The sequence below is a fragment of the Macaca fascicularis genome, chromosome 5 (genome assembly GCF_037993035.2).
Source record: "Macaca fascicularis isolate 582-1 chromosome 5, T2T-MFA8v1.1".
NCBI lineage: Eukaryota > Metazoa > Chordata > Mammalia > Primates > Cercopithecidae > Macaca > Macaca fascicularis.
In genome coordinates this window covers 134,415,912-134,429,667 of record NC_088379.1, presented here as the reverse complement: position 1 = coordinate 134,429,667, position 13,756 = coordinate 134,415,912, and positions in this window count along the sequence as shown.

The window sequence follows — 13,756 nt, the reverse complement described above, 5'->3', positions numbered from 1 at the left end:
GTTCATTTCCCTTGAAATTGAATCTTTTTAACTTCTTGAACCAATAGAGTTCAGCAGAAGTCATGCTGCTTGACTTTGAAGGCTAGTTCATAAAAGTCAATGGTTTCTGCCTTTATTTTTCTGTCACTCTCTCTATTTATGGATACTTGCCCTTGTAATCCAAACACCATATTGTGAGGAAGCGCAGGCCTCAGGGGAAAGTCACATGTGGGTGTTCCAGCCAACAGATGCCGTTCAGCCTCCACCAACGATCAGTATCTATCATCAGACATGATAGTAAATGCACCTTAGGATGATTCAAACCCCGAAAAGTGTATACATTTAAGGTGTACAATACAATGTTTAGATGTACTTAAACATACGGAAATGATTGCTGGTCAAGCAAATTAACATATCCATCATCTCACATAGTTACCTTGTTTGTGTGTATATGGTAAGAGCACCTAAAATCTGCTGTGTTAGCAAATATCCTGAATACAATACAGTTTAACCTTCAACATTTTAGTCTTCTACCTAAGGCCCCAGATATTGTGGAGCAAAGACAAACCATCCCTGCTAAACACTTTTTGAATTTCTGACCCACAAAAACTGTTAGAGATATGAATGATTAATTATTGTTTCAAGACACTAAGTTTTTGGTAATTTGTTTTATAGTAATGGGTAACTAATAGAGTCACTATGGGCATACTTCTTTGTTCACTGGATAAAACCATTCCAATGAAAATATCTATATTTTGTTTTACTATGATTCCTCAGAAAGAGTTAGTATCTGTTTTCATAAATATCAAGTATTATCTTGTTTACTTATACTAGGCACTGTCAGCATATAGGATTTGGTCACTGTGAGTATGGGGTGGTCAATACACATGAATAGCAAAGTACAATTGTATATAATAGGATACTTTTCTGTAGGGACAGAGACAGTGGGAAAGATGCCGTGGTTCTCTGTCTCTAGTTGATTAGCTTTCCTTATTAAAACTATGGTGATAATGTGGCTAAAGTCAATGATCTTTTTCCCATATTTACAGTCATTAGCCAAAGATTTAAGAACTAATCTTGCTTAAATATCCCATAAACCTATGCACAATGCACCGGGCACAGTAGCTCAAGCCTGTAATCCCAACATTTTGGCAGGCCGAGGTGAGTGGATCACGAGGTCAGGAGTTCGAGACCAGCCTGGCCAACATAGTGAAACCCCATCTCCACTAAAAATACAAAAAATTAGCTGAGCATGGTGGTGGGCGCCTGTAATCCCAGCTACTCAGGAGGCTGAGGCAGGAGAATAAAAAAAAAGAAAAGAAAAGAAAACTATGTGAACTATGTGCAATGGACATATGGACATAGTTTTCACAATACGTCAGTCTCATCAAGTATCAGTGCTGGGACTTCTTTTCCATCAAACCACCTCTAATCTGGATAGTAAGAGGTCCCACTTTCAATTTGGGAAGTACTGGTGCAGAAGTGAAGGAGCGTCCACATGAAATCATTGACATGGGGCTTTGTGAAGTCTTGGGCCTAGGTGGGCATGCTTCCCTTGGCTGAATCATAAATGATATGTCATTGAACTACTAATGGAGTGTTCACAAACCATGATACTTATAACTAACCTGACTCTGCCACCTAGGAGGAACATAGTTGCCAGGCAAGCATAGCTGACGTGCAGGCATCATCTTAGCTTCTCCGTCCTCCATGCAATGTCCACCAGTGGCACTGGCCTATCTTCTGGGCAGACCTGTTCCTCCCCAGAAAGTCTCCCCAAATTTTCTCCTCTCTGACTGCAAACCTCTTCTTGGGGCATAATCAATCATCTCTCCTCCTTTCCCCCACTTAGCCATCTTTCCAGATCACAGAGTAGGGGTAGGGGGAGGCTAGAATGATTCTCCTTTCCCAGATCTATTGCTATGATATAAACTCTTTGCCCTGCTACCCTCAGGCTTTCCCTTTTTATTCTCAAAAGTCTGTTTGGGAAGTTTAAACACACACACACACCCCCTGACTGATTACTTCTTCCTATTTCCAGTCCCATGGAACAATCCTACATCTCCCCAGAGGCAAAATAGATATCTGTGATTGAATACAGGAAAGGTTTTGAGAAGAAAATGGGAGAAAAGAAAGCACAGATATTAATATTTCAAAAGATTCTCTTGTCGCACATGCCAATGGCCACAAAGAGACCAGGACAAGAGAGTTCAGGTGATTCAGTCCAAATTTGTCATACAAAAATAGAAACCAAATAATAATAAAAAAGACATAGGCTACTGGAAAATCTCCTAGAAAATTAATTGAGGTCTCCTGCCTTTCAGTCAGAGGTTAGTAGAATTATCATTGTGTTTGAGAAACAGCTTGTCTTGAAAAGCCCTGCTGTTGGCGATGGGGAGAATGAGTTTTCAGGTAAACCACAGAGGTCGTAACAATGGCTTAATGGAGTCATTTATAAATTAAATTATAGTGCTGTAATTTATAGTTTCTTTACCGTATGTGGGACTGGCAGGCAAATAGATGTGTTTCCAAAAAGTAAAAGAAAATTTGGGTACCCAGGGACATGATTGTGAATTTCTTCAAATGTATTACTAAATCCTTGGTGGCCATTCTGCTGGTATCACACATGAACAAGAGGGAATGGTGATGAGGAAGAGGATGTAATATACAGAAAAAAAATCTGTGTTGCTGATGCACTGCCACCTCCACCACCTCGCAACACAGCAGCACCCCACAGCGCTTAAACAACGAGGAATAGTAACAGGCCCAATGCTCAAGACGCAAAAGCAGAGAATGAATTTTAAAATAAACCAAAACAAAGTACATATTGGAAAGGAAAGGAACTATACAGGTCATTTCTGTCCTCCCACTCAATCTCCTGTGAAACCTCCCTGACCATTAACTGACCATTCTCCCTGTTTATACCCCTGTATCACTGGAGAGCTTGTCCTTCCCAAGGCAGCCCACTCCAGTTTTAAATTGTTAAACCCATAAGAAAGGTTTCACTTTGATTGAGCTAACACTTACTGTTCTACAATTTCCACTCTTTGGTCCTACACAAACTAAGCCTACTCCATTTTTCACATGGCATTCTTTCAATATTTTTGAAGACTGTGGTCAAGCAAGAGCAACAAAGATGTAAAGGGTGGGAATGAGACTGAGCAAATAAGTCAGTTTCTAGATGGTCTACATCCTGCAGGCCACACTGAATCAGGCACAAAGAAAAGGAACCCAGTCAGTGGCACACAGTAGAGAAGCACCAAGTTAGCTTGCTGTGCAGTATTCCTCCCTCCTTCAGAGGATGTGAACACTATGGGACAAAGAGCTCCTCGTTTTCCTTAGAGTATTAAAGGTAATATCCCCAGTACACCCCTCTGCAAATGCGCATAAGACCCAGCTCTTCTGGAAGTATATCCATAAATGACTTCTGCTAATTATTCTCACTGCGGGAACTTTCAAAGTGCTGTGCCAAGCAAAATGTGGACAGTTTTCTTTGTAACATTGCCCAAATGTAGAATTTTTCTTAAAGTTTTTTCATTAGTTTTCTGCTTTTAACATGGCCCCTTTCCCCAGTATATGTACCTTGAATTCCCTGTTGCTAAGCTATTGTTTATCTACATAACTATATTTTAAACTCAATATGATCCTCTAACAATCAAAACTGTTTTTCAAAAGAAACCAATACTGAATTGTGGATCTGGCAATCTTTTTGTTGCAATCATTTGTGCACTGGAATTAATGCTACATACTCAATTGGCTTTACAAACTCAAAATCTGAATTACCAATTTGTTCCATTGTTTTATTTCTCTGATACGCCAATTTTTCATTCTCTAGGCCTGAGAGGTTAGTGGCTTTATTTTACAGAAAAGTCAAAAACTGAGGCAAAAAGTGATAAGTAGAATATTTTTAATGAGATCCTGTTTTTACTGTTTTCCAGAACTGAAATGTTATCATAGCAAGATTTGAATGGGCAAAAGCTGGTACAGTTCAATTAAGCACTGAAAGTAAATGAAAAATTTTGAGGTAAAGAAAAGAAACAGGCAAAAGATTACGTTAAATTCAAGTCTTTCTTTAAAAATAAATAAAAGGGCAGGCATAAAATAATTCACACAAGTCATGCACTTGATTTACTCAACCTCTCTGCAGTTACTATTTCTCATTAACTTACCCGAGTCAGCATCACTCCTTAGGGGAAAAAAAAGGAAATTTTGGCATATCAAGGAATAAATAGAACACTGTGGCATTATTCACTGAATCATTTTTGGGGCAAATTTAGTGCTGTTTTCATGTCTTTGTATTTTTTCTAAGTCTATGTTTGTCAATGTCAATTCAACCCTCCCTGAAAACAACAGAGCTACAATTAGAGATGTAAAAAGCAGTTTGTGTATAATTTAAATGCTGCAAACTGGCAATCTTCTCATGAAAACCACAAACAATTACTTCCATTCTCATGCACCAGTGCATCTGGTGCACCACCATTTTTGATCTGAGAGTGCATATGAATTGATAGTTAATTTCACAGCTAGAAAAAAAGCTCAATTTTTTTGACAAGGGTGAGTTCTTTGCTATTCAGTCACAGCACATTGCCATGCTTATCTGGTTAATGGCTTAAATCGTACAATCTACTAACCAAATTATTTTCTCTGCTTATCTCAGATAGTTTTCCTGGAGTCAACAATATCAGATATTTCTAACCCTTTCTTGAGATAGGCCTAAATCCTGATGTGTTGAGAACAATCAGTTATCAGGAGCCTCATGAAGATGAAGAGTATTGAATAATATCAAAAAGGAGACATTTGGTTTCCATTTGATCTGTACTTTGCCAACTCTGATCAAAAGTAAAATAAAAAAAAATTAATGAAAGTAAATCCATCTTTGAACAATCCCCAAATAGGCCCGTTGCACTGAAGGGCACCTTCATTAAAGAAAGATTTGCAGACTTCTTAAAAACACATATATTTGCATCTATTTAGTTTATACATGAAGAAATCACATGTGGGGAAAATATTTAAATAAACAAAACCACAGAGATAATGAAAGCCTTTGGTACAACATTGATATGCAAGAACATCCTTCAGGTTCACTCAAGAGGAAGTGAGCTTTCATGCAAAGGCATTAGTAATGGACTTTCTATTTCCTTATTAGAATTAACCTTGATCTGGAAGAAAAAACTTTTTTCTTTACTGTTGAATACATATTTCACTCCATCTAATGTATTCCACTAAAACCTTTTTTAAAAAAAAAGTGGCACTTGTGCTGGAATTTATTATTCCTGCAATGGGCTTTACTAGAGACGAAATAACTGAGATAACTATATATTTTGAAGGAAACAAGTTGTTTCCACAGATCATAATAGTTTTATAGGGAATGCTAGAATTTCCTTCCCAGCAGGTATTTTCAAATAGGAGAGATTCTCCCCACTACGGAAGAGTTTAGGCAAAATCTGCCAACGGCAGAAAAATGAACTAGATTATTCCTTAAAATTCATTCCAAGCCTATTCTTTTATGCCTCTAGTTTCCAACTGCTAGTTCTTAAAATCAGAGCAGTGAGTGGAAAATATGATTTATTAGCAAGCTGTAAGCACAGCCTGATTCAATCTCATATATATTTTAATATTTTAAGGTTTGAATTCTATAATTTGAACTCAAGGCCATATTATACTAGTGTACTGTCTCCATTTCTCTCTAGCTTGGTAGGACGTAATGCATGAGGAAAGTAGACTTATATTTCAGAGTATGTCCCACACAATGCAGTACTCCCTTCAAAGGCACAACATCTGCTGGCTGTTTGAGCTGTAAAAAAATAAAATAAAATAAAAATAAATTAAAAGTTAAATTAAAAATTTGAACAGGCCAAGCACGGTGGCTCACACCTGTAATGTCTGCAGTTTAGGAGCCTGAGGCAAGTGGATCACCTGAGGTCAGGAGTTCGAGACCATCCTGGGCAACATGGTGAAACTCCATCTCTACTAAAAATACAAAAATTAGCTGGTCGTGGTGGTACATGCCTGTAATCCCAGCTACTTGGGAGGCTGAGGCAGGAGAATGGCTTGAACCGGGAGACAGAGGTTGCAGTGAGCCAAGATCGTGCCACTGTACTCCAGCCTGAGTGACAAGAGTAAGACTCCATCTCCAAAAAAAAAAAAAAAAAGAAAAGAAAAAAGGAAAAAAAAGAAAACGTCGAACAAAGTGTGGCTATTCCTCAGATTGGATACCTCAAGCAGAAGTGATGCTAACTTTTATATTTTGAGTCACATAAATATTTATTGAATTATGCCGTTGGGAATGTTAGTGTAATAGAAAATTCAGTCCTTACACTCCAATAACATGTAGCCTTAAAGCTGAAATATGAGAGCCTCCACCTATTCCCAATCTCCTCCAAGATATGTATTTCTTGTAAAACTTTAGATAAACTGACAATACAAATTTTATGTGGAGAAGCTGCTAGAACAATTGAAAAAATAAAAGTAACCCAAGCATACATGGGTCTGAGGGCCCAGCAAAGACTATTTTAGAGTCTTTATGCATTAATTGCAATTTGACTAATGTTGGAGTACAAATACCTTCCCATAACTCTTGTCACTTCTTCAAGACATCCCTAGTCCCAGGGATATCACTATTTCAAAGCAATCAAGAATTCTAATTTGACTCCAAATTTGCACTTGAAATTTACCTCACTATGATCTTCATAAAAAATTTATCAAGAACCCACTAAATGTGAGAAATAAATGACCAAAAGCATTCTTCACTGTTTATATGAGATGCTTCGGTTTTCCAATGATTTCATGGTATAAAACTTGCTAATGAACATCCAATGAATACAGCCTCAGCAATTTGAAAAATTTACAAAATATAGTATCTCTGTTAAGTACTTAGTGTTATAAAGAACATAACACATAGCCTTTGTTTAAAAGTTAATGTTGATTTAACTGTGTTCATTGTTGATGAGTTAATGTTGATGAATTAATGTTTAATTCAACTGTGCAAAATATTTTCACTGATCCTTTTATGTCCTTAAGTATATGATTGTATAGGGTCTAATGACATATTATATTCTGCCCTGCTATCTTATTTGCTTACCTGTCTTATTATTATCAAGTTTACAATTCTTCAATACTATGATTTATGTCTTGCTTATTTTTTTTAAATCCTGGAGAATCTTATATACTGGTTTTCTCATAATAGTTATTCAATAAATATTTGTTGAATTGAATGACCCACTGCTACAGAGATCTTGAGTATTGATAGGGATATAGGAGGAAAAGATTTGGCTTGCCAGACTGCCTTGTAAACATAAACACTCTTTATATAGACAACAATATTAACTGCCTTCTCGACAGGTCTGACATTGGCATTCAACCCGTATTAGAAGTGTAAGTACATTTCCAGTTTTGTAACTGGATTCTATCTCATGTGCTTCTGTTACTTCAAATGAAAGCTCTACTTATATCTTTTTGTTGCTTTTTTAACTTAGGAACAGTTCAGAGTTTATCTTGCTGGGATACGTTTTTCACCTATTTTACAGATAAAATCAATCAGTTTCAGGAAGAGTTCAGTAGCTCTGTGGGAGCTGTGTGAAAGCCCAGGGTAGGAGATGCAATGTGTTTGCTTTCTGCTTTCCACACATTTTTCCTGTAAGTTTTCAGTCAGGTTCTGCAATAACATTCAGCCCCTCTTTGGAAAAATTATAGCCTTCCTAAAGAATAACAATGTGGCCTCCTAACATAGGAAAGAATATTGGCAGTTATGAAAGACAAAAAGTCGCTAGCATTACTTATGAATATACATTTGGTATTTCAACAATGTAGGTATGGAAAGCAAATTAATTAACCATAGCAAGGTCCAAATAATACAAGGAAGATTTTAGTGGGGCTTAAGTTAGAGAGTTTACAGTGAAAACTTGATGGCATGTCAATGTAGAAGTTGTTTGTATTGAGTTGAAATTCTATGCTGCTCTCTTTTCTGACTGTATAATCATCTTCCTACTCCCTCTACATTACACAGCCAGAAGGAGCCACATAAGATCCCAGAAAATTGAGACCTTGATAAAAAAAATTCATTTACAAAACCTCTTCAACAGCTGGCATCGTCATGACACTGAGGTGAACACCACTTATCCAGCTGAATCCCAACACACACATGCTTTTTCACTTCAAAAAATTACCTTAGTAACAGTGTTTATACTTCAAGCAAGAAAGTAGGAATTAAAAACCAATCAAAAATTTACCCCAGTCTCATATGAGAAGGACCGTTTAATTTGCAGCCACAAATATGTTTTCCAGTTACATTCGATTCATTGTCAGTTCCCCTCGAACTAGATCTATGGAGTCTTTTCCAATTCTAGTTCCCATTTCTGAGAGCTCAGTACCAGACTACACCTCCTTCAACAGTTGTTACACAGATAATCACAGTAATGGGCTACAAGTCCAATCCAGGCTTCAGTATTTTTAAAGAGACAACACAGCAATTAACTTCAAATCTCCTATAAACATCTCACATCGAAGTGTTTTGGGAACTTTACAAACAGGATATATCTAACCTCTCCTCCCAGCCTCTAGTAACTATTCTACTTTCTACTTATATGGGAGGTTAATCAGCAAGTACAAAGCTGCAGTTAGACAGAAGGAATAAGCTCTGATGTTCTATTCCACAATAGGGTGACTATGGCTAACAAAAATGCATTATATATTTCAAAATAGCTAAAAAGAGAAAATTCAAATGCTCTTATCTTAAAGAAATGAAAAGCGTTTGAGGTAATGTGTTGCGGGAAGTCAAGGGCCCCACATGAGGGACGAGCTGGAGCCGCGGCAGAGGAACATAAATTGTGAAGATTTCATTTTAATATGGACATTTATCAATTCACAAATAATACTTTTATAATTTCTTATGCCTGTCTTTACTTCAGTCTCTGAACATAAATTGTGAAGATTTCATGGGCATTTATCAGTTCCCAAATAATACTCTTATAATTTCTTATGCCTGTCTTACTTTAATCTTTTAATCCTGTTATCTTCATAAACTAAGAATGCACGTCACCTCAGGACCACTGTGACAATTGTGTTAACTGTACAAATTGACTGTAAAACATGTGTGTTTTAACAATATGAATCAGTGCACCTTGAAAAGAACGGAATAACAGCAATTTTCAGGGAACAAGGGAAGACAACCTTAAGGTCTGACTGCCTGCGGGGTCAGGCAAAAAATACAGTCATATTTTTCTTCTTGCAGAGAGCCTATAAACGGATGAGCAAGTAGGGAAGATATCACTAAATTCTTTTCCTGGCAAGGAATATTAATAATTAATAACCTGGGGAAGGAATGGATTCCTGTGGGGGAGATCTATAAACAGCTGCTCTGGGAGTGTCTGTCTTATGTGGTTGAATAAGGACTGGAATATACCCTGGTCTCCTGCAGTCCCCTCAGGTTTACTAGGACTGGGAAACTCCACCCTGGTAAATTTTTGGTCAGACCAGTTCTCTGTTCTCAAACCCTGTTTTCTTTTGTTGAAGATGTTTATCAAGACAATATGTGCATAGCTGAACATAAACCCTTAACAGTAGTTCTGATTTTGCCCTTGTCCTTTTTCCTCAAAAGCACATGATCTTTGCTCTGCCTTTTGCCCTTTGAAGCATGTAATTTTTGTGACCTATTCCTTATTTGTACCCTCCTCCCCTTTTGAAATCCTTAATAAAACCTGCTGGCTTTAAGGCTCAGGTGGGCATCACGGTCCTACTGATATGTGATGTCACCCCCGGAGGCCCAGCTGTAAAATTCCTCTCTTTGTACTCTTTCTCTTTTTTTCTCAGCTGACCGACGCTTATGGAAAATAGAAAGAACCTACGTTGAAATATTGGGGGCGGGGTTCCCCCGATAGTAATGGATATGCTAATTATCAAAATTTGATCATTACATACTATATACATGGATCAAACATCACACTGTACCCCATAAATATGTGCAATTATTATGTGTCAATTAAGAGCAACTCAAAACTTTAAAAAAAGAAGGTATATATGGCATTAGACTGGAAAAGGGATTATATATATACACACACACGCACATATATACACACATATACGTATATTTATCTTTCATAGCTCAGAATTATACATTGAACTCGGTGTTATGGGATGATTCTGAAAGAAGCATACTACTGAGAACACTTCCTGAACTGTTATTTGAGAAAAAATAAACTTGTTTTGAACTTTTTAGATTTTTACTCAATTTGTTAGAGCAGCTGGCCTGCCCTAAGTAGTTGTACCTGAGCTTTTGAAAGGGGGTTGTAATTGATAGACACCGTCCCCATAGCTTACTCTAAGCATCTGCTTCACCTTCTACACATAATGTGGGGGCTGTAGACAAAGAGATTTACAGAGTGCACCAACAATAGCATGTGTGGTGCAATCAAATTGATGGTCAGATGTTTCAGAAGCCGCTGGGAGGCCAAAATGCTGCAGAGACTGTAGAGGACAAAGGCAAACTGCAGCTCTCCCACCCACCGTCCTTGAATCTACAGAAAGAACTTAGGTGGGCAGCAGTGCCCCAGCAAACAGCCTTGATTTGACTTACCCTCTTATTGAGTCCCCAGTTGTAAATGGTCTTTCTCCATTAGAAACATCTGGGGTTTCTCCCCTTGCAACTTTTGCCCAAACTTAGTATCAAGTTTTATTTCTTCTTTCTGAATAACTCTAAACTATTCTAACTGGAGTGAGCAAAAATGAATTAAAAATAGCTTTATAAAACCTTGTTTATCTTTATCCATTGAGTCACAAAAGCAGGACATACACACAAGGCAGATTTATAATGAGAGAGAAAATCTATGTGTAAGTACTGAAGGGATTAGCTCTGGCTTACCGCCTTGTTGACATTACTGACATTATCTGGAAGCATCCGAATAAAATATATCATTCCATTATCAAGACATTACCAAAATAGGGAGGCAGGGAGGGAGAAAGTGCCCTGCTGCATTCTCTTAAAATTAGCAATGACCTTGCTAATTAAAACTTAATTGTGAGAGAGTAACATGTTGATGCCCCCCTTTGAAAAACTGGCATGGATCCCCACTCATTTAAAAGTTGTCACTTACAAACCCAATGAAATTGGCTTATTAAAATGAACATTAATGGAAGGTTCTGTTGCTCAGAGATGACAGGACAGAGGATTGAGGGGAGGAAGGAATGAGTGTGTATGTCTTGTATTGCCTTTTATTATCTGAGAAGACACCTCTGACAGCAAGAACACCGTCAGGAGGATGAAAACAAAATGAGTGTGGCAGGAGCCACATTCTCCCTGTTTATTAATATGCATTATATATAGCTCTAAGCCACTGGGTGCCACAGATAGGTGGGTTATTCTATTCAAGTATATTAATTTTAAACAAGTGTATGAAGAGAGGTTCAAGGACAACACAGTTTGGTATACCTTATTTTATTTTTTATGTGTCTGTTTGGGAAGCCCTTTTTGTCTGGCATGAGGCAGGAGAGTAGATTATTCTTTAAAGAGCTAAAAAATTCAGTGAATGCATTAACCTATCTTCTCAGTGAGTCATCCAAATAGCACTTCAACAAGTACACACACAAATACACACGCGCACACACACACACACTTTTCCATTCTAAAATGCTTTTCACCTTACGTTTTTCCATGCTATCCACAACTACCTAACTTCAGAAAACCTACGAATGCTAAAGTGTTCCTTATTATGAATGCTAAAGTGAAATGGTTCCCATTACTCTTATCCAAGTAGCCAATAAAACAACCTTCTCCCATTAAAAAGGGGGTATGCAGAATAATAGAAAACAATGTTCTTTCTAATCTAACTCAGATTAGCTTCCTTTTGATTTTCCCAGAATCTGTCATATTCAAGGGACCACCATGTAAGGTTGTACCTCATTTCTGCCCAAACCCATATTTCAGATCTGAAAATCTATAGAAAATAGTAGTGAGAAATAGCCTTGGATTTGGAGCCAAATGGCTTGAATCCATATGTTGACTGTGCCACTTTCTAATGGTGTAATTTGGGGTAGTAAAATTATTTTTTCTGGTCCTTAGTTTCCTATCTTTGTCAGGTTATTAAAAGTATCTTCTTGTTAAGGTTTTACTAAAGCACTTAACCCAGTACCTATGAGGTGAAAACTCAGTAAACATTAGCTTTTACTCTTATATGCTCTATTGAACAAGCCACATAGCTTTGATCTGCTTTTCTTCCTTCTGCTTACCTTCAGGACAATGACATTTTGTCCTCACCCAAGAATTGCTAATTGTTTTAGAAGCCCTTCTTTACCCGTTCTCAATAAGTATCCCACTTATTTATCTGAATTATTCTTCTCTTTGTCATTATATTAATAAAATAGTTTACTGAATTCTTTCTTTCTTTTTTTTTTTTTTTTTTTTTTTTTGAGATGGAGTCTTGCTCTGTCACCCAGGCTGGAGTGCAGTGGCGCCATCTCCACTCACTGCAAGCTCCGCCTCCTGGGTTCACTCCATTCTCCTGCCTCAGCCTCCCGAGTAGCTGGGACTACAGGCGCCGGCCACCACACTCGGCTAATTTTTTGTACTTTTAGTAGAGACGGGGTCTCACCGAGTTAGCCAGGATGGTCTCGATCTCCTGACCTTGTGATCCACCCGCCTCGGCCTCCCAAAGTGCTGGGATTACAGGCGTGAGCCACTGCATCCGGCCAGTTTACTGAATTCTTTACGGATGTCCTTCTCTAGCAAGCCCTTTATTAAGTAAATTCTATTCATAGCCTGACCTGTCCAAAGAGAGATTTAATAGAGAGAGTGAGAGAAGGTGAGAGAAGAGACAAAGGGAGAAAAGTTAACTAAATAAAATGTGGAAGGAAGCTGAAGTGCTCACGAGGATTTTTATCAAGCCTTGACCCAAATAAAGCCTCTACAATGGCAACTCCTGCAATGAGATGTTACAAGAGCACGGTTTGCAAGAATTCTTAACCTGGAAACAATACTAGAGAAAATTGCTACATTCAAACACCTTAAAAAAAAAAAAAAAAGAGAAATGAAGGCATGAAAAGTTTAAATGCCTTCAGCACAAGGCATGTAACTATTAAATAGTATACCCAAAACCTAAACCCTAGACACCTTACTCTTACGACAGAGTTTCTGCCCTGAGTCTTTGTATCCTCTAGATTATTAACCCAAGAAGCCATTTATTTATCCAGTCACAAAAAAATTATCTTTAATTCAAGACGTTTATTTGCCTATCTTCTCAACACTGGATGGACTTTGCCTGGAACAGGACTGTCTATCACATTTCACTAGAATTGGGTCTCCACGTTCTCCAAATCTTGTGAAGCACTTTGGTTACATGTCCCCCAAAGCCAGCCCTACCCTTGTCAATAGGGTAAGCACCAAGATGATGATATAAATATAAACATGTCATGAATTGAAAGAGAACAAAAGTTATACATACTCAAAATTATCTTCCTAAAAATTTTTACTATCTTTTTAATAATTTTTTCGGAAAATTACTTTTAGGCAGACATTGCATTAGGTATTTTAATCTACCTCTTATCATTTAGTCTTCAAAATATTAGATATTCCATATATACTTTTGAATGAAGGAATATAATTTAGGTGCCCCACCAACACTTTCATCAAGCTAGGGCATAAGTGTCTTAGGAGAGAGTGTATCCAAAGGCACTAGCTAATGCATGACAAGTCCAGATTTCAATCCAAGCGTCTTTGAGAACAAGCCCATTTACTTTCCTCTCTACCTGACATCATTGTAGCCGTTTCAGTGGGTCAAAGGCATCATCT